Source organism: Oreochromis aureus, linkage group 3 (genome assembly GCF_013358895.1).
Source record: "Oreochromis aureus strain Israel breed Guangdong linkage group 3, ZZ_aureus, whole genome shotgun sequence".
Classification (NCBI taxonomy): domain Eukaryota; kingdom Metazoa; phylum Chordata; class Actinopteri; order Cichliformes; family Cichlidae; genus Oreochromis; species Oreochromis aureus.
This window is the reverse complement of record NC_052944.1, coordinates 41,816,683-41,839,173: the sequence shown is the minus strand read 5'-3', so window position 1 is coordinate 41,839,173 and position 22,491 is coordinate 41,816,683. Positions and strand designations below refer to the sequence as shown.

The following is a 22,491-nucleotide window of genomic DNA, read 5'->3' as shown; positions in this document are numbered from 1 at the left end:
TCCCCTTCTCAAATAACCTGACTCCTGGTTTCTAATTAAATGAACTTGGCTGAATCTGACTTTGCCAGCGCAGAAATGTTCTGTGCTTCTGTTGTTGAACTTCAGCTAAAGTTTGGTGACAGTTTCAGGGATTTACTGAAAAATTACTTCAACGTTGAATCAAAAGGAAGCTGCAGTGATTTGTAATTGATTACAGATTATATATAAAATGATTGAAAAGGGCTCAGAAAATCAGGGCATGCAGAAATGAAAAGATCATTTATATTTTAGAGAAACTGACAGCAGCATGAAATGGGTAGCGTGTCCTCTCTGAGTCGTATTACAGTGTAAACGCGCACCCAGATTAAGATTGCTGTTGTTGCTTTTTGACTGATCTGTGATGATGATGATGATGATGATGGCATAATCGCTGCAGTGGAGATTTAATCAGGCCCGTCTTCCCGTCTGTCCATGCCAACATCATTTTTATTGTCGGTGAAATTATGTGTGTGCTTAACGTAGCTCTCTGTGTCATTCATTTATTATTACTATCATGATTATTATTATTATTCCTTAGCACTACATTTAATTTCCTATTCTTCTGTCTCTTCACCTTTAAAGCTTCTGGCTTCTTTTCTCCAGTACTGAATCTTCACTCTTTAATTGGGCGTTGTCATGACAAGAGCAATAAAGCTACCTCTTTGACACACACACAAACAAATGAATAAACAAAACACTTGTGCATGTACATGCCACGTGCACTTGCAGGCCTAATTAGCTGCTTGTCAGAGCAAAGCAAACCAGTGTGGTAAATCTCCCAGTTTAACCAGAATGTCAAGGCTGACGCCCCTCACCCCCACCCTCCCACCAATGGAGAAAAATAAGAAAGAGATAGCAGGAGTGAAGATGTTATTGAGGAGAGAGGAAATGAAATAAGAAACAAAGTGTGAAATGAGGACAAGGAAGAGACAAGGAGATGTAGGAAGAGACAGAAGAGGAGAAGACATAAATTAATGGGATTAAGAAAGGCGTGAAGGAGGATGTCCCTCTAGATTTATCTTCCTGCATGACATTTTTTGAAGTGAGATATATCACTTTATTTAATCAAATTTCAGACGTTTCACTAAACAGATCCCTTTAAATTCATTTCCCTCAGAATGTGATGACTTTGTACAAATTTGTTTTCTGGGTGTCCAATAAAATATATAAGTATCTAAGGTGAATACTGAAATTAATGCAAATAGAAGAAAAAAAGGAAGATTTAAAACAAAAACAAGGTTCTGTTTAACTGGTCAGTTTGTTTTTGTCGTGCAATACAGAGATTCACCAGCAGGTGAAGCTAAAGGTAACTCAACTAGAAAGAGAGCAAAAGTTTCAGTTTAGGCATTAACCCAAAATCTTCCTCCTTTCACCCTGAAAAGTAATTTTGACAGGAACTAATTAACCATTATCTTATATTAAGGATGTTTTTGGCTCTGGGTTCCCATGGACCAAGTCCTTGAAAGATTAAAGAACACCTTGAATGTTATATCTACCAAGCATCAAGTGCTTGACTCTTTGTACTGGAATCTTTGTAATTCAATGAGAAAGAAAGAGTTTCTTCTCCGATATTTATCTCGTCTTTGAATTTTATTGGGTCAGAAAAAAGTGATGGTTAAAGGGAAAACAGAGGGACTAATATTGCAGTTATTGTGCAGTGTGGTTGCAAATATGTACTGCATAGTGTCCACCCTTGTGGCTCTGCTTTCCAAACGAGGTAAGAAAAGAATCTTCTCCAAGTAAAGTTTTGGGGAAAAAGCAAAGATAGTTGAGTTTAACAATGTGGTATGACACCAAAAGGTTGTTTTCTCCTTTATCTGCTGAAGGCAGAAGTTTCTCTGAGCTGACGTTACATTCAGTTTGACACCTGCGTGTACGAACGAGGGGAAGTTGGGACATCAAAACAATGTGGGGAACCAATTATCCAAGATGCACTAATGCAAGCAAATACTTCACACTTGCCTTGAGATCAACTCAACTGCCTCAACACTGACAGCACTTTGAAGTGTCTGTTATTTATTTATTTATCAAGTATAATAAACTGAGATTATATTACAACCAAAACAGCAGCATTTCTTCGTGTACTTTTTTTTTATGCGTACAATGATTCACATTCCACAAAATGAAGTTGTTTTTTAAGGCTGTGCTTTACTTTTAGTAATTGGATTGGAAATGGTTTTTTGCTTTTATTTTGAAAATTCCTCCTTTTTGTGATTGTAGTTAATTCACTTTAAATTTAATGAGCTGCACTAAGTCAGTGCAGCCCTTTAAAAGAGAGGAGCCAGAGAAGGAACGGAAGAGAAGAGAGATGGATCACAGTCAAAGCTGGAACACTGAAGCCACGGTTGGGAGGCCATTAGAGGGGAGCTGTTTAGTCTTAGAGTGAGAGTCAAGCGGAAGGAACGGGGGAGTTGAGAGTGGAAGCTGTGGGCAGCGGTGTTGGCCTTGACAAACCAAGGGGAAGATGAGTAGAGACAGAACTACAACAGTTGGCAAAGTTGAGAAGTTGGAGCCACCAAGACTGAAGAGGAGGCCAGTGTGTCAGCAACCCATGGTAATTGTTGAACAACCCCACACAGTTTGCCCGAGAGATCACATTATAAAGCCACAATTGAGTAATGATGTTCAAAACTCTTTATTCGGTGTCTGAACACAGCAGCATTTTTCCTGAGTAGAAAAACAAAATGAGAAACAAAAATTGTGCCCCTTTGAGCAATATGGTTCATTTGAAAGCCATTTGAAAGAGCAAAATTTTGTATTGTGGTGTAGACAACTCAAAATGTGATGTCCCCATATCTGGACTCTTGGTCCTAGGAGGTTATTTCTTCATGGTGCACATTCATGAAGCTGCTGAAAATATTCCTCAGAGATTTTGGTCCATTTCAACATGACAGCATCACACAGTTGTTGTAGATTTGTCAGCTGCACATCCATGATGTGAATGTCCTGCTCCACCACATATCAAAGGTGCTGTATTGAATTATACTCGGGTGACTTTAGAGTCCATTCAAGACACCCGTTTGAGATGATCTGAACTTAGTAGTGTGTCATCATGCTGCAAGCAGCCATCAGAAGATGGTAAACTGTAGTTTGTAAGGGATGGACACAATAATGGACACAATACTCAGAGAGGCTGTGGCATTTAAAAGGTGCTAAGGGCGACCAAAGTATCCATCCGTCCATCCATTTTCATCATATGATCTTAGCTTAGGCTGCTGTAAGGGGTGTCCTCAGGCCAGCCGAGAGATATAATCTCTCCAGCATGTCCTGGGTTGCCCCGTGGCCTTATTTTGGTGGGACATGCCTGAAATATGTCAACCAGGAGCCGCCAGGCGTCCTTGTCAGATGCCCGGACAACCTTAACTGGTTCCTTTCAATGTAGAGAGTAGTGTCCCCACTCTAAATCCCTCCCAGATTGCCGAACTCGTCACCCTATCTCTGAAGGGGAGGCCAGCCACCCTCTGGAGAAAGATTGCGTGCTTCAGTCACGACCTAAAGCTTGTGACCACATGGTCACAGAAGCAACGTGTGCCAATAAAATGTCCCCCAGATAATTTTATCATGCAGCCTGGATTGTCTTGAACCACTAGTAAAGGGAGGATGGATCAGAGTTTTCACGTTTATGTCAAATTCTGACTCTCGCATCCAAATTTTGCAGCAAAAATCAACTCTTATCAGATCAGGCAAGGTTTCTGTGGTGTGCCCCATAGCCTCAGCTACTCAATTTGATCACAAATTGTTACCCAGATTTTAAGTTGTGCAACACACTTCAGGAGCAATGACATGAGTTCCTTGAACAACCCCAGAAAATATGTTTAGATATCATGATGATAACATGATATCATAATGTCCAGGAAAACATGTGATGGTAATGGGCTCTAAACCACTCTGACCGGAAAGATGTGGTGACTGATTCACTATCAGATGAATCAGCTGTTGATCTCTGTGTATACTGTAAGTTTGTTCACCAATGATTATCTATAACAGCGGGGTTAACCGGGTCTCTTCCATTCTCTTGGGAACAAATTGTTTTTGTGATAAGATTGTTTGACCCACATGGCCTCTGAACAGCAAGCCGGTCTTTTCATGTTCAAGAAAAAGTAAGTCTAATACAGCCGAGATGGATTAGAGAGCCGTACGTGAAAAATTATAAACATACATATTTCTTACTTCATTTATCATAAAGATGCAGGTTGTCTTCTGCCCTTCTGCTTATATGGTAGCATACCTAAAAGTGTGTGTGTGTGTGTGTGTGTGTGTGTGTGTGTGTGTGTGTGTGTGTGTGTGTGTGTGTGTGTGTGTGTGTGTGTGTGTGTGTGTGTGTGTGTGTGTGTGTGTGTGTGTGTGTGTGTGTGTGTGTGAACGCTGGTTAAGCTCAGACTAATCTATCGGGGCCAGATTCTACTAACACACACGCTTGTTCGTCGCAACGCTTTGGTTTAAACGAGCCGCTATTCTGGAAAATGTCACACACTTGTAGAGATGAACAACCGTCTTACGCCTCCCTCCGCTCTTATATCTTTCCACTCTTTTATCCATCTCTCACTTTTAACCCCCCAACCCCCTCCACCCCAACCCGGCTCTGTTATACATCCACCTTTTCTGCTACTAGTTTAGGCCTCCTTCCAGTCCTTTCCCTTCAATTTGTTCTTTCGTCATCTTTTAATCTATTTTCACACACAGACACACACACACACACTTAATTCCACTCATGTCCATCTCCTTTTTGTCCCCTATCTCCTTTCTTGGCCTTATTTCTAACTCTTCTTCTTTTCATCTTATCCTCCTACAATTGTTCCCTCCCTGTCTCTCTTTCCTTCCCTCTCTATCTTTCCATTCATCTCTTCATGATGATCCAGTAATTGAATCAGGCGTCCCATGGATACCGACTCCCACACACTGGGCAGAACAAACACACACACACACACACACACACACACACACACAGAGTCCAGGAAAAGCAGGGGCAATGGCAGAGGCACCAGGTGTCTGCGTTATGATGGATTATACTTGCTACCATACACACACACACACACACATACACAGACACACACACACACAGATGTATTCATTCTTTTCTTTTGGAACATTTAGCATCAGACGAGATGAGCACAGGGAGTGAATTTGGTACAACATCAGTGTATTTGGAGTAGCTGAACTGTTACGTTTTGGTCTTCAAAGGCAATGACGTCAAATCTAAAGAAGCAGTTTTCTTTTTAGAGTTCGATTCCACATTTTGTGTGTGCACAGAACTAATGTTTCCCTAAAATAAAAAGACACTGAAATCATGTTGCATTTCCAACTTTATGGTTCTCGTCTCTCTGTCCCCCTCATGATATAGAAAAAAGGGAATGTAGAGGCTAAGACCTGCTACAGTAAGTAAGGTCAGCTTTACTCTGGGTAAACCCCAAGGCCAAACAAGCTGCTCCGTCAAGACCACCACAGGATGTAGTCTCACATCAGTCTGGTCTGTGCTGGTGTATTTAAAAATTTTAAAAGAGAAAAGAGAGAACGTCTTCTTGCATTTTTAAATTTATATTTCATACAATATCCAAACTTTTTTGTTTAATTGGGGTTTTTTTAATCAATATATTAAGTCTTGATGGGACACCAAGTCTTGGTGAAAACAATAAGAACTCATGGCCAGGTGGCAAACAATATCACCTCGCAGCAAGTGTATACCAAGTCTGCATGTTCTCCCTGTTCTTGTTTTGGTTTCCTGTCTGAGATTTGACCTTTAGAGTCACCCAAACATCCTAAGTTAACTACACAATGCTTGCCCAGTGCTCCTATGCCCCAAAGGCTGGCGTCAATTTTGCATCAAGGTGGGAAACATATAATTGTTTCAGTGATGTATAACTGCATTCTGTATGTACACCTGTCTGAGGTGTATAACTCCAGTGAACCAGATTTGGTTCAGCCTGAAATCTTTAACTAGTATTTTACATGTTTTTTTTTTTAATATTTCTGGATTTTTTTTACACAGTTTCAATGGTTTGTAATTAGAAAATAGATATTCTCTGTAAGTATTAACAACTTCTTGCTCTACAAGCCGCTTTATGGCATTAGTGTCCCTCTGACAGGACACCAGTCACCATGAAAATTACAACCAGCTGCAGTATAACACTTTACACACACCTGTGACCTCTTGTTGTGAATCTTTACCATCCATCAGCTGGTGCCATAGGGTAAGAGGTGTGGTACATCCTGGACAAGTTGCCAGTCCGTCACAGTAAATCTTTACCTGTTGATCATTAGGCATCAGAAAATCAACAAGGCACCAGTTTTGTTTCAAATAAAATAAAATGAAAATAGTTATCTCCTCAAACTTATCACTCTGTTTTCTGTAGTTCATAAAGGGGACTGCTGCTGTGCCCTTTATTAACTACAAGAGGTCACCGTTTAATTTCAGTGCACGTCTAACTGGACCTTTGCTTCAAAGCCTCCTTAGCATTCAAGCTGCGCCCTCAAATTTCCAGCTGGCCTCTGCCCTTGAGACCCGCCCCCTGGCAATGACTGACAGCTCTAATTAGCAAGAAGAGCATGGACAAAAGTCTCTAAACACTGTCCAGCATCAGAAAGAATACTTCAGTTAGTCCTAAGGATGTGATACTAATGTAAAGGAAAATTACTAACCACCTTCAAAGGGTCAGTAATGATCAGATTCCAGGCACCTATTAGTTGCCTACTAATGTTTAAACTAGAGGGGGAGGAACGGCAAAAGTAATGTAGCTGATTAAATTGCACAACTGCTAAACAAATCCACGACATTAAATCCATCCTGTTGACAGAGATGGTGCAGGGTAGCAGATTACATGTCATGGATTAAGACTTTAATACTCATATTTCAATTTCACCTCTGTGTAACATTTTAGACCATCACAGATTTGTACCGGTCTACAGCAGGGATGTCAAACATAGGCCCCAGGGGACCAGAATCAGTCCGGCAAAGACTACATTTCGGCCCACTCGGTGGCTTTGTAAAATGCTAACGAAGCCATAAATTTTGGACTTTAAAAATGTGTTTTAATACTAGTCCTTCATACTACATGGAAAAAAAACAACAAATAACTGAAGTCTACTCATTCGTTTTTTGTCACCATTGACTTTACAAATTTGTGTTTTTTTTAGAGATTCCACACACAAAAAACAAACATTTTCTGTGAATTAACAGAAATTTTCTGTTTTATAATTATGGAACAGTCAAGTCAACAAGCTACCAGAACTTTTTCTGTAGTTTTACACATTTATTTCCTATAATTTAACCCCAAACAGCCATGCTAACAGATTTCTTTCATTTACTTCTGCAATGTTTCTTTATCATGTGAAAAAACTGAGACATACTGTTGAAAATGCACTTTTCAGTAGCAGAAAGAGGGATTTCATTGGTCCGGCACACCTAAGATCAAAGTGAGCTGTATGTGGCCCACGATGTAAAATGAATTTCACATACTCGGTCTACAGGTTGTTCTAGGGGTGAAAAGTGATTTAAGAATCAATTTAAACAGGTTTTATTGAAAATAAGACAAAAAATGAAACAGATTATTTTGGTGTAGTGAACAAGTTACAAAAAAAATAGATACAAGTGGGTGTTTTTGCTTTCATTGCTTTTCTGAATAGTTATTTGTATGAAACGTGCTTTATGTGCGCTATTTTCTGAAATGTTGTTTTTGGTTTTGACGGATTTACTTAAATGTCACGCTTTTCCCTTGTGTTGTGCTTTTATGAAGTTCGCATGCTTCAAAAATTCTTGCAACCATCTATTGATCTAGCTATCCATCCTTTAGTTTGCATTTATTTGTCAGAGAAATGTGACAAATAAATGCAGGGTAAAGAGAATTCAGTATTCCCTGGCAATGAAAGAAGCATAAAGATCCTTAACTGTGTAATAAAATGCTGAAGCACCACAGGTTTGTTTTAACAACTCCATAATATAACGATTACAGTGCTGGATGCCTTATCAAACATTTGTTGAGCTCAGTAGAAAATATCACCGTGCAAAGTCATTATTAAACACGCCTGTCACAAAAAAGAAAAAGACAACCATATAAATCAAAAAGAAACAGAGAGCAGTGTTTCTATTCCAAATGCAGTGGAGTGGAAATGGAGTGGATCTATACCATTTCATTTGATGGGGGTCAGCAGCGAGAGAGAGCGAGAGGGCGTGAAGTGATATCTGTCCGTGTCCAAACAGCTACGCTTCTCTGTGGAAACAGGACACCCTGCAAGCAACCGCGTGGGCTGCACTAAGACTCTACCTCGGATTTAAAAAAAAATCATCACCTGTAGCTACAGGATTTAGATTTCAGACACACACACACACACACACACACACACACACACACACACACACACACACACACACACACACAGAGAACATCTCTCCTATCTCCCGCTGAAGCAGCCGCCGGCGTCAGGATGGAGGCGCAGCATCAGCAGCACGAGCACAAGCGTCGCGAGCCGCTCCGTCTTCGTCCGGGTGGCGCGAGGAAGACGAGCTGAAGAAGAAGAAGGTGGTGGAAGAAGAAGAAGCAGCAGAGAAGAAGAAGAGGAGGAGGAGAAGCACAAGAAGACGGGTGGAAGGTGGAGGAGGAAATCCCGCGAGAAAAGAAGAGACAGAAAGACGGACAGACAAGCGCAGAGAACACAGAGAGTGAGAAAGCTCCGCACGTGAAGTGCGCGAGACCGGGGAGAAGGGAGTTAACATTATTTTGGAGGAGCGCAGCAGCCGTTTTTTTTAAATTATTTTTATTATTATTTTTCCCCACACCAACGGAGAAACAAGATCTCCGGACAAAAAGGTAAGAGCCACCAAACAATGACTGTTTTCTTCTTCTTCTAAATCCGGCTTAAACCGGCAAACGGCGCGAATTAACACCTGTAAGCGTCCGTAATTGATTAATTGACTGGAGCTGTGGCCGGTTTAAAAAAAAAAATAAACAAGATAACTGAAAGGCTGCCTGGAAACGGCGCCAGCGCTCGGCTGTACCTGTTTTCCCAAAATTAAACGTCGGCCATGGTGTTGAAGCGTCAGTTTTAACATAAGCAAGAGCAGCAATGAAGGGCCAATAAAGCTGGTACTTTTACTGCTTTTATATTCGGCTTGTCCTCAACTAAGATCTGCCTCCACACGCCTGGTCTTAACAACAACAACAAATTAAAAAAAAGACTGAAGTGTCTCAGATGTGCTTTAAACCCAGAGAAAGACTGAATTTGTGCCACAGTTCTCGTCCATCCCTCCCACATGTTCTGACTGTATTACACCTTCACACTTGAGCTGGAGCTGCTTTCATACGTGCTGATAAGCCAACCTGGATATGCTGCTTACCTGAATTCGTGCCGTGGCGTGTTACTGTTTGTGAATTCTGGGCACTTGGTCTGATTTAATTTAAGAATTTGAGAGTCTGCGCTTTCAATTGTGTTGCTGTTCTTGTCCTGTTCTTGCTCAGGCTGTTGCGGGTTGTATGTGTGTTGTTGCAGAGGGAGAGAGGTAGGGTTTGGCTGGGAGATGCTTTGGGTGACTGGTGGGTGGTTTATGTATCCTGACTCTATTGACTAATGCTGGAAAGAGAGGGGGTGTAGAGGGAGTGCGCGCGCGCCCGCGTGTGTGTGAGAGAGAGAGAGGGAGAAGGAGAGAGAGGAGGGCTGCAGAGTTTGTGTGGGTCTCTGAAGGCTCGGTTCTTGCGCGTTCGTGCGTTTTGCTTGTGCGAGACGGATGTTGTGCAGTGTTTTGGGGGGGGGGGTGCACGTGTGAGTAGACTGTGCTTTTCTGTGTTCATGCTGACACGTGCGCGCGCGTATATGAGAGCACATAACAGAAGAAATAAAAAATAAATAAATTAAAAAAGTGAGAAGAGACGGATGGAGCTGCAGAACGTGCGCGTGTGTTGTTTTTATGAGTGCGCACGCACGTTAGCGCGCCACCGCGGACCCAACGGGTTTTTCCTGCATATTAACGACCCCCCCCCCCCCCCCCAACACACACAAGTGTTTCCCTTTTCCTCCTGACGGGGAGCTTCGTTTGAAATGTTGAAATGTCAGACAAAACATTAAGTTTACACACACACACAGACAACAGTGGCTCCACAACACGAACATCCAGCAGCAAAGGAACAATTATTGCACCCAGTTGTATCTTGAGATTTTAATTAATTGCGAAACATCAGCTTGTCAGCAACTGTGAAACGTTCATTTCAGCCCGAGCTCCATGCCTTTGTGAGGGAAAGCCGACATGTTTGTGTGAGTGGGGACAAAAGGACAGCAAAATAATTTAGATCCTCCTAATTATCACGAGTAATTACAACAGAAGCAGCAGCTTAATATTTGTTGCTGGAGCAGATTCGAGGAGACCTTTTTTTTTTCTTTTTAACAATTAACGTGATTAGTCATTTGACACAATTCAGTTTTGATGATTAATGCGTTGTTTTAGTCATTTGTTTGTCTGTTTTGTGTCTCTGTTAATTACCTGCGACAAAGAGCTTTGTGGTTGGTTCAATTTATGCGTTCAGTTTTTGTTTTTTATTTCTTTGAATGTATAATAGATCATAAGTTATGGACATCTTATATCAACCTTACTCTGAAGTAGTTTTCCATTAGTTTCAGTGTCAGAGTTACTTTTTTAATGTCACATTTACAAAGATGCTAGTTTTGATGAAGATGCTGCGTGCTCGTAAATGCTCATACTGTCTTGAGTCTTTTTCCTTGTCTTGATGCTCCAGTTAAATCAACACTTTTGGATTGTTTTTTTCAGGAGAAACACAAAAACCTGCTTCTGTATGTGATACATTGATCAACGGTTTTGTGGTAAATTTTCATCTGGAGCGTGATGGGGAAAAGTCTTAGTATTTATATAGTTATAGTTTCTGGAATTGTGCCTCTACCAGATCGCCAGTCTCTGCTACATCTTAGAGTCTATAGCGACTAAAAATTGATTTGCATCTCTAGGAAGCAGTGATGACAGACTTCAGTCTTTCAGTAGTGTCTTTAGAGTCTTATCAGAGTCTATGGTTGGCTGTGATTAACGCCTGGAGTTGATCTAGATCCAGATTTTATTTTATTTTTTTGGAAATTCTTTACCATTTGGGGTAATATCTTTCACAAACATATGAAACTGAAATAAGGAATATTAGCAGACTTCTTGTTGGTATTCACATCAAAATATCAGAAAGAGATCTGTGTGCAGGTATCAACACGTTCTTACTCCCAAAGCATAGTATTTTACGCTAGGTGACAAATTGTCGATATATTACGTTTCCAGGCACCCAACACGCCCCTAGATTACGAGATCGGAAAAATGAGGAAACATGAGAACAGTTTGGAATGAATCCGCACATGTACATTCGTTTTACTTAAATTGCTTTGGAAAACACTATCTAAAATTATTAAAGTGCTGGTTAACGTTCGGGTTAGGGTTAGGGCTGGTATTACCATGTATTCCGAGTACTACCATGGGAGCGTCATTCTACTGGATTTCATCAATAACCCGGCGTGTAGCATAAGAACGCGGAAGGTCACCTCTTGCATTCCTCAGGAACGCCGCGGGACTTGACAAATCGTCAGTATATTGTGCCTCGGGAATGAGAACGGAGTGCAGGTATCCTTCAGGATCGAGGTGCTTGGTGGATTGTATCCAGTCACTGTATTTTTTTTTTTTTCATGTAAGTTAAATGTCAAACTAAACAAACTACTGTTTAGCTTGATTCAAAAAATCTGATCTTCTGATATATCGGCCGATAGTTATGTAGTTTCAATGTGAGAAGAAGTGATGGATTACCCCTTTAAGCTCTCTTTGGCTCTGCTCGGATCAGACACTGATTGTGTTTGTGGTGTTTCCAACAGAGATGTTGCAAAGTTCCCTGTCTCTTTATTACCTTTTACATTTTCATTCATCATTTTAAATGCGAATATATCAGATAATATAGCAAATGGCCAATACTGGCTTATCTATCACCCTGGCAAATCTAATAATTAACACTGAGTAGGGGAAAAATATCTATCAAATGAAATCAACATAACACATTAAATGTCTGAGGAAGATTCAGCTCAAAACACTGACTAATATCACAACATCGAAGCAGATGGGAAGCCAGTCTCATCCACCTTTATATATTCTGACACAGAACGTCTCCCAAGACACAAAATGTCAGTATTTTTCATGTTTTTCCGCTGTTTGTTCCGATGGTGTCGATTATGCAACACTTCGCACTTCAGTGAGGCCCCCCCCCAATCTTTTTTTGTGCTTTGTCCAAATGTTACCTCAGCAGCTGCAGAGAGGGATGCATTTAAGATGTGCAGCTAGAGCTCTAAAGACTTATACTGGAGTCAGGTTTGTGTGCTTTCTTTTTCCTAAATCGCACAATAAATGATGGAAAGTTGACGAGCAGCATCTAGCATTTCACAAGCGTCAACAAGGGTGCTGGGGAAAGAGGCGAGGTATGAAAAAATGAGATAAAAGTGATGAATAAAAGTGGAGAACTCAAAGCATGGGAGTAAAAGTGCTTTGAGAGAGGGCTTTAACATGCATAAGAGAACCAGTGGAGTTGGTGTTTGCATTGTTGAACATTATCAGGTGGCTGCAGCTTGTCTGTTAATCTAAAATCTGAACATGTGAAAAAGGAGCAGCTGAAGGTGATCATCCACCAGGTTTGTTAACATGATGCGTGGTCCACCGTTATTGACTGAATTTCATGTTTTTTGGGGTTTTTTTGTTTGAAGAGGCTTGGATATATTTAGATTTGTGAATGCATACAGATTCACCCCCACATTGCCTTATTTTGTGGAGAAGAAAGGTTTTACAGTGAATTGGGTTGTATGTATGGCTGTACCCAGATAGCATTTATTAGCTCTTTTATGGGTCATATTTGGTCTTAACTGTTTGATTTGCCTTGTCTGTAGGCCCACAATACATGGGCTTAGTCCGGAGTAGCATGACTGCTTTAAACATGTTTATGTTGTAATTGACAAAAGTCACACAGATTTGGCGTCTGTGTGTCTGCAACTCGTGAGGGAGACAGGAAGGGGGGGCAACAAGTCACTGGATAACATCATGTGCGAATTCAGTGTGTTGTGTTTGCTTCTCACCTTGTGTAAGCTGTTGTCAGCACTTTACACCTATTTTCTCCTTTCCTACTCTCGCTGCTCACATATCATGTGTTTTACAGGCAAATTCCCAAGAAAGGTTTTCTCCTTAAAATGTTTTTTGTTTTTTTTACTCTGTTACTGTTGTTGTGCCTGAAACATGCACCATTGAGACCATGTTAACCAGCAGGTACCCACATGAGCCTCAGGAGACTGTGCTTCACGTCCTAATTAGACCTTTGTGTTTGGCTTCTTTCTTCCCCCTCTTCTTTTTGTTTTGTTTTTGTTTTTTTTTCCAATTCCAGATGTTTTTAATTTTTTAGGTGCTTGTTAGGTTCAGACACCTGTAGTGAAACTAGGGAGCAGGTGGAAGAAATCCTGGAGAGGTGGAGGTAAGCTCCGGAGAGAAGAGGGATGGAAGTACATGTGTGCATGAGTTCAAATACCTGGGATCGACCATTCAAAGCAGACAGTGACGAAGAGAGTGCAGGCAGGTTGGAGTGGGTGGAGACGAGTGTTGGGGGTAGTTTGTGCCAGAAAGATGAAGAAGAAGGTTTACAAGATAGCGGTGAGACCTGCTGTGACTTACTGTTTGGAGACGGTGGCTCTGAGAAAAAGACAAGATGTTCAGATTTTCATTGGCTTGACCAGAAGGGACAAGATTGGAAACGAGTGCATCACAGGGACAGCTGAGGTTCGGCAGTTTGGAGATGAGGGTAGAGAGGAAAGGCTGAGATGGTTTGGAAATGTGGAACTGAGGGATAGCGGATATACTGGATGGAGAATGTTGAAGATGGAGCTGCCAAGTAAGAAGAAAAAGGGAAGACCACAGAGAAGATTCATGGATGTGTAGGGTAGGGTGAGATGGAGGTGATCATGAAAATGATCGACTACAACTTCTAAAGGGAGCAGCTGAAAGAAGAAAAGGTCGGTCCTGGTTTGGACTAAAGTATGCATCATCTCGACAGTCACTGTGCATTTTGAAAAATGATGAGCTGGGAGTAGCAGTATCGTGCACAGTGCAGAATCATTTTTGCTAAGTCCTGCTCTGTGGGACTCTTTGGTAGGTCCTTTTTGTAAAGGAGGAAAAAGTGGCTTAAAGAATTAATTTTTTTTTTAACAAAATAGCAGACTGTGCAGGGAAAGGGGGAACTTGATCTCATACAGGGTTCAATGTGATGTTACCCTAAGCTTCTCACTAGTATATTGCTGCCCCTGATTGGTAAAGGGTTAATGCAGGACGACTAACAGAAAAAATATGGAAAAAGTATTAAATAGAGGATAAAATCAGGTTTACAGAATTTGCTACTGCAGAAAGAGGTTTGAGCATTTATTAAGAAAAGAATCATCCTCTGTGAATGAGGATTTGCTCCTTTCTGCCTGCTGACATTAACACAGATTTGGCTTTTCACTGTGAGTTTGTAGAGACTGTCGGCCTCAAGCTTGAGCAGGAATATTTTTTATTTTCTTTCATTTTGTTTTCATTTTGTAGGCTTGTGATGTCATTAAACGAGCAATAAGTAAATGTGCAGCTGTTGCTGGTGTTGCGATGGGGTTTGGAGCTCTTTGAGTTTTCACATGTGTGATATGAAGCTGGGTTTCAGCTGACAGGAAGTGTTTTGGGTTTTTTTGCTCAGCTCTGACCTGTGTGGGTGAGGACTTTTCATTTTTTTAAACTACCACAGTCCTTTCTCTCTTTCTTTCCATCACTCATCCATCCTCTGTCTCGCTCTTTTTGTTCCTCCTCCACTCTTTTATTTTCGAGAGAGAGAGAGAGAGAGGTGCTTGGCTTGTGATTGTTTTGTGCAGCAGAGTGAAACACAGGCAGTGCACTTTATCCTGCCTGGACTCTCTTCTCTCCCCCCTTTTCCTTCTCATCACTCACTGATGATCCCTTTTCCATGCTGCTCCCTCTTTGATCTTCCTCCATCACTTCTCCTTCCTTCTCTAACTCCGACTCCTTCACTTAGCTCATTTGCCTTCATTTTGTCATTCTTTCGCTCCACTCGTCCTCCTCCTGTCTTATTTTTCTCCCCCTTCATCTTCCTTTCTTCTTCCCCCTGCTCTCCGTTCTCCTCTCATCGCTTCACTCAAAGGCAAAGCTGTGACGTCGAGTGTCTTGTCTATCTCACGCAACCTCTTTGTCTTTCCTTGCTTCTCTCTCTCTCTGCTTGATTTTCTATTTTGGGTCTTCCTTTGGTTTCTCTCCCCTCGCCTTGCTGTATTACTACTTCTTCTTTAAAATGATAGCTCAGTCTCTGTTTAGTCCCCTTCCTTTTTTTCCTCTCTTCTTATCTCACCCCTTTCAGCATCCTCCCCATTCTTCTCTTCCTCCGTCTCCCTTCCAGTCTATTCTCCCAGTAAAGTGTGTAACGGTACATTGGTCCGCAGTGTAGATTGTTGTTTTTACAGTAATGGCTGGGTGAACATGGTTGTGGAGTATGGACTTCACAGCGACTGAAAATGAAATGAAGTGTGAAAAGTCCAGGGGGGGAAAAGAAATCAAGGTACTTCATGTGATTGATGTTGATGTGATCTTGTTTCCTGGGCTCCTACAGCACCATGACTCCTGCCTCCTAATGCACACTCTTTTGAGGCCTTTCTCTCTGCAAAACCAGAGTCATGTGATGGTAATTACAAAACAGTGGGTCAAAATGTCACAATTTTAGCACCAGGATTGTGAAACCAATACGTCTTTCTCCTCATGTCCACTCTTCTTTTCTTCTCTATAATAACAGTCACAATGACCTTTCAGGAGACGCTTGGAAGGCAAATGATTGCCATGATACCTCATCTCTCACACACACACACACACACACACACACACACACACAGTGAGCACACTTCAGATGCCTGCACACTCGACTGAGCATGCATTGATACATGACAGGACTGCACGTGTTGCAGTGCATACTCACACATACACCAGCACAACCTCCTAGAAATTTCATCATCATCATGTATTATCAAATTGCCTTCAGAGTTGTAGCACGTTGGGGTGGAAAATGTAATTGCTAAATGGATTGTCTTTATAGGCATTGCTTTCTTTTAATTGCATTATTCACTATTTATGATCTGCATCGGGGCCGTGCAATACATAAAAATATATTTTCAGTTGCGATTTTGGCTCCCAGCGATTTTAAGACAAAGATAATTAAGTACAAATTAACTACTGCACTTCCTGTTTTTTTTACGGTGATGCTTTTGTTTTATCCTGTCTTACAGAGCCACAGTAGCCCTTTAATTTGCAGGAGTGTGCAGAATTTCAGTCAACACAATCTGTGGTACATTAGAGCTTTGATGTGCATCAAGGACAATACAGATCTGTAGTTTTTGTTTTTTTCAAATCAACAAATTCATATTTGATTACTGACCAAAATAATTGTGATCAGGATTTTTGGCATAATCAAGCAGCTGTAATCTACAGGTGGGACTGTGGTGTGAAAAGTTTAACAGAGCCTTTGTCACAACAAGTCGAAGTGCTGGTGGACCTGGGTGCTCTGTGTTTAGTTGTAGTTCAACAACTCATGACACAACTGTCAAGTGTAAATTAAGGTTGGTAAATGGCCTGTATCTGTATAGCGCTTTACTTAGTCCCTATGGACCCCAAAGCGCATTACACTACATTCAGTCATCCACCCATTCACACACTGTGTGGGCAATGGGACAAATTTATCGACTATCAATGATAGGCTGAGCCTTCTGCCGATCGTTTTTACAAGAGCGATTTATTTATTTATTTATTTATTTGCCCATGAGTAAGTTTGCTGCTAATGTTGGTTGAAGCTAAGAGAAGCAGTCAACGGAAAAAAAAAATGGCGCTGTTTTAACGGCACTCTTTTCCAGCTGCAAACAAATGCACCCTACTCCGAGTTCGCCGAAAGGCAGTAGTCTATGTTCAGAAAAAAAAGATTATTTAAATAGAAAAACCCACAATGGTGGGGAGGGAAACAAAGAGAAACTGGCTTCTTTTTTCCACTATAACCATGTTTACAGGCCATTCCAGCGTTTATCTGTCTTACTCATTCGACCAAACAATATATGTAAAATTAAACAAAAAGTAAGTTAAAAATCTAAATGTCTCTTCCAGCAAACATAAAAAAAATCTTTGATGTAAAGTTAAGTCTTTTGTGCAATTTGTTGCATCTCAATAAATAAATAATCAAAAAGTAGCTACATTAATACTGAAACGAACAAGAAAAGAAGGTCAAATATTCCCTCCAAACAAAACGTATAAAATTGTAAACACGCAAAGGCAACCTCTTTTGGTTTTTTTTGTTGTTTTTTTTTGGTCTCACTTCACAGAAGTGTAAGGCTGTTATTATGCTCACCACGCTATGCTATGTGCCAAAGATGATGTCGCACCTGCTGGCACATGTTGCCTTTTTGGTCTCGCTCTTTCTTTTTTCTTTTGTTTTTATTTATTTATTTATTTATTTATTTTTGGTAATCTGGTGCTTTGTGCTGCAGCCACCACAGCTGGGTTGAGGACAGAAGTGTACGATGGTGTCAGTTTTACTGCCATTTTAATGATATTCCAAAACAGAAGCTCAGAGAGATGCAGACATACAGAGGGAGGCAACAGTTTGAACACTTGAAACTTTTTATGGAAAAAAAAAAGTGTTTGCTTCTTCTCTTCCTATGTCAGCCTTGATGTGGTGGTATTGTCTGAGTAGCGACACCTATCGTTCAGGAGAATTGCAGCGGCTTTATGTGCCGTAAGAGCAAGCATATATAAAAGTGACACTGATGATGTTGCAGACCATTGGGCCTTAATGTAACACAGGTACTCTACGTCTCTACATTAATCTAACCATTCTTTCAGATCTTAATTCATATGGAAAAAAAAATGATAACTGCAGTCATTGTTACACGTTGGCTGTTTTTAAGTCTTTCAGCCACTTCTTAAACAAGCTTTTTTGTGATTAAACACTTGCCTGGTGCAGGTGTAATGCTAAATGTTGCAAATAAATATATTATTGCATGTTTAGCAACTGGAGGTCAGTTTGCGATGCTGGTTAGGTTTAGGCACCAGAACTACAAAAAAAAAAAAAAAAGCTCTGACCTTGTTATCAACCAGTGAAAAAGCTCACGTTTTAAACAGAGATTTTTACATGCATTTTATGCAACTGCTAGATACTTATTACATAATGTGGGCAGCTTTCTGTTTATCACCGATTACAATGGATGATAATGATGGTGGATGTCATTGCACATACAGGTTATATCTCTTATATAACCTGTTATCAGCAATAACCACTGATCACAGGTATCCATTCAGTGTGATAGCACCAGAAGTGGCTGATCCAGTCACATTATACACACACACACACACACACACACACACACACACACACACACACACACACACACACACACACACACACACACACACCTAATGCAGTTGTTTTGGTAGGGCAGGAAGTGGTGGTGCTGTTAATCAGCAGAGTGATCACTTATCACTCTGTACACAAACGCATGGAAACACACTTACATTTACACAATGGTAGCGTCACACTAATCAGTGTCATATATGCTTTATTAGCAGAGAACACACACGTCACACATACAGCTGGTAGTAGAGTCATATTATTATTGAGTGGGACATCATCGCCAGTCCTTCAAAACAGCAGCCTCAAAACGATCCCTCGGGACATTGAGCTAATGAGCCAAAGGACGGGGACACACACACACACACAGTCACACAATCATTACAGGCTTTCTGACAGAAAATTTTATTGGACGATTTGTCAACTGAATGGCTTAATGCTCGTCTTAGTATCTTGATTTTAAACTGAACTTTGTTATCTGGTTCGAGAGATCAGACAGGTTAAAGCTGGGATTTCCAAAGCTGACGCTGCACAAAGCAGTGGTGCTGACTACATGACTTTGTACTTCACTTGGAGGAGACGTGCATATGTATTTGAACCCGGTTACAACAAATTAGAGGGTATGGGGACGTCCTTGCATTCACCCTCAGTTGAATTTATGTTACTTGGATCCAAGTGGACCCTCACATACTCGTGGATGTGTAAATTACAAACGTGTCGTAACCTACATCAGATAAAACACTTAAGGCAGAGGCAGAATGTATGATACTTGGGTGATTGAAGGCTAAGAGAAACCGTAGTTTCTAGAGACAAATGATTGTGTTATCCTGTAAAATTACATAATATAAAATGTAATGGTAGAGGCTTAACTCCCACATTAATGTTGCCATTTTATTATTAACCAAAGTGGTTAGCTGTTACCTTTATTTGACTGCCATGTTACCATTAAGGTAACGGGGTTATAAAGATGGATAATGTTGCCATTGGATAAAGGTATGTTTGGGTGCAGATGAATCTGCTTTTCTTTCTTTTTCTTTTTTTTTTTTCTTTTAAAGATTTTATTCCGGTTCTGCTTCCCGATGCACCCATTCCAATTATCCTAGTGCCAATTATTGGGAGTGCATTAGCTTGTGACCTCCTGAGGCTGGATTTGTGACTAAAGGGTAATTGCTAATAGTTAAGCAGCTAACGTTAACATGTGCTCTGTCAGGTTAACATTTATGATAATTGTTTAGTACGTGAATTTTCTTGAAACGGGGGTTAGGCTGACCTCTCAAAATTCCTCCTGAAGCTTTGTTTAGTGTTGTGAATGTCAAACACTTCAGCTGTCAGTGAAGGAGGAGCTTTGTGCCTGACTGTCTGCAGTTATTTAAGATAAGATAAGATAACCTTTATTAGTCCCACACATTTGTCAACTGGAATAGACAAAGACGGCACTATTGGTACTGATACTTGTGCAAATGAGTGCCCAATCTGATAGTAATTGTATTGATTAGTATCTGAGATTTTTTTATTTTCATTTTTTGACGACCCTAGTTTGTGTCATTTTTAACTACAATACCACAAATATTGCCTGTCTGTGTCCTGGAAGGTGAGGACTTCATTTCACTTTGTTGTATATTGTTAGAACTAATTATATTTTCCAAATATCTTTATGCTTTTGACTGTTTATAGGAATATACCGGACATTTCCATGGAGCTTGGAAAACATGGTCACCTCTTCTTTTTTTCTTCTTTTTACGTTATACACACTATTATCAGATTAGCTGCTCCAACACAGCTAATGTACAGTATAATTATCGCCTACACCTGCCTCAGGGTGCCACTTAAGTACAGATTCTTTAGTAGTTTGTGAGGAGGAGTTATCTTTTTTTTTTCTTTTCTTTTTTTTTTTTTTAATACATGAGTCCTGACTGTGAATTAACTGCACATCATTTATCCACAACCCTAAAGATCTTTCACTGCTGCCCTAAATCAACAAAACATGCAATTTCTGGAAACAAGGAATCCTTTAGATCAGCGGTCCCCAACCCCCGGGCCTCGGACCGGTACCGGTCCGTGAGTCGTTTGGTACCGGGCCGCGAGAGTTGAGGCTCAGGTGTGAAATGTATGGTTTTCAGGGTTTTTATCGGTTTTCAGCGTTATTTTGTTATCGTTTTTATCGTTAACTCGGTTTTCCTGGGTCTTTTCACGTGTGTTATGAATAAATCTTCTTTTTTTCGGTACCGGTACCAGTTTTATTTTGTTGTATTTATCCGCGACACCTTAAAGGCCGGTCCGTGAAAATGTTGTCGGGCATAAACCGGTCCGTAGCGCAAAAAAGGTTGGGGACCGCTGCTTTAGATCATGTATTACAATAACATTTAGAATCAAGTGTCACTTTTTGGACAGTAAACCTTGGCATAATTGGCAGAACTCAAAACAGTTCTGCCGAACTGCTTCAACAGAGCATCCGTTTACATCAGTAACACTTCATAGCTCAGATACTGACTTTAGTTGTTGTGTTACAGGTTTTCTATGCTAACATAAAAGTAATTAAAATTTAACCTGAACTGAAAGTGTGATTTTTGTTTAGGTTCTATTTATAATTTTCCCAAGCAAACTTCCTCAACTTGTCCAACGTAGCTGCTCCAGTGTTCATGTGTTCTCATACTTTTAGGTAGGGACTCCTTAAACTTTACAGTAGGGCTGTTCGATATAACGATATATATCGGATGACGATATAAAAACGTCTATAGTTTCATTTTATGCTATCGTTTGTTTCGTGGTGTCGCAAAATAAACTGTTTACGGCAATATTTTTTCATCGTTTTGATGGTCACTGTAGTGGCTATATTCATTTCGTAATTTCTCTCTTTCTCCTATATTTAATATAACCACACTACGGACGGACAAGCGCTTGTTTTTATGCGTTGTCGTTAGCAACAACGACGGTAACACCATCGCGTGTCCACTTGTTTATGTTCCACATAAACCCTTCACAATAAAGCTCAAGATCCTGTTGAGACTTTTCAAAATAAACTCAATCACGTGAAAGAGCAGATTATTTACGGATGAGAAGCAAAACAAGAGCCGCCAGGTGCTAAAAAACAAACCTTAGACTCAAACGTTAGAACAGGCTTTTCCCCGCAGCACGCTGTGTAATAAATACTCACAAAGAAAACGGCGGCCGTTACAACCTATGTCTAAAAATGTATCGTTTTATGCATCTGTTAAAACACTCGACTCCAGGTACATGACGCGCAGCTGGAAACACTTCCCGCAAGTCGAGCTGCCCGACATTCACAGAATTTACAGAAAATGTTACATTTTTGTGATTTATATCGTTATCGGGATGATAGAATTCTTATATCGGGATATGAGATTTTGGTCATATCGCACAGCTCTACTTTACAGTAATTCAGTATAGTCAAAAATAATTAGTTTGATCAGCTCAAAAAAGGGGGAAGATTCCAGAAATACTTAAAATGGTAAAGTAATTAGTATTATGGGGGAAAAATAACAATACTTATTTGTTGAACTACTTGCAGCTGTGTTAGAGTAACAGTGTTGTTAAAATGGGTATAAACTAGGCAAACCTTCACTAAACGTCAAGTCGGATCACTTTTGTATTCCAGCATTTAAAAAACAAAGTGATACAGACTCTTTTGTACATATGTACAACACCAGCGTTTTCCCACGTAGTGTAGTAACCAAACCTTCTGGATTTTGATGTATGCTATTCCAAGGATCTGTATCCAGTTAGGAAGGGAAGAAATGGGAAGTCATCATAAAAGCAAAGGTTTACAGAAAAGCTAAAACATGATGTTAAATATAATTTCATTGGATGGGATAATGTTTTTCTGAGCTAGACGTCGTACCTCTTATATTGCAGACAGATTTCTCCATTATTGCAATACGCCTGTCATGATCCTTCTGGCTTCTTTCTGTTTTCTTTTGTTCTGGTCTTGAAATGAAACGTTAATTTGACATGCACAAAGTGCTCCCTCAAGTCCTGCAGTTCTTTGTCTCGAATGGCTGTCAATAAAGACGTAAATCAAACTACAGCGTCCAGCAGCCAGCTGCGT

At 40.4% G+C, this 22,491-nt stretch overlaps 1 protein-coding gene across 1 annotated transcript in view; it reads left to right on the top strand.

Annotated features, from left to right (window-relative positions):
* Positions 1 to 8,572: 8,572 nt before the first annotated feature.
* Positions 8,573 to 22,491, top strand: part of trpc5a (transient receptor potential cation channel, subfamily C, member 5a) — a 184,851-nt gene continuing 170,932 nt past the window's right edge. Inside the window, exon 1 of the mRNA XM_031757781.2 lies at positions 8,573 to 8,819. The gene's annotated coding sequence lies outside the window, so the exon portion shown is untranslated. The remainder of the gene's footprint in view (positions 8,820 to 22,491) is intronic.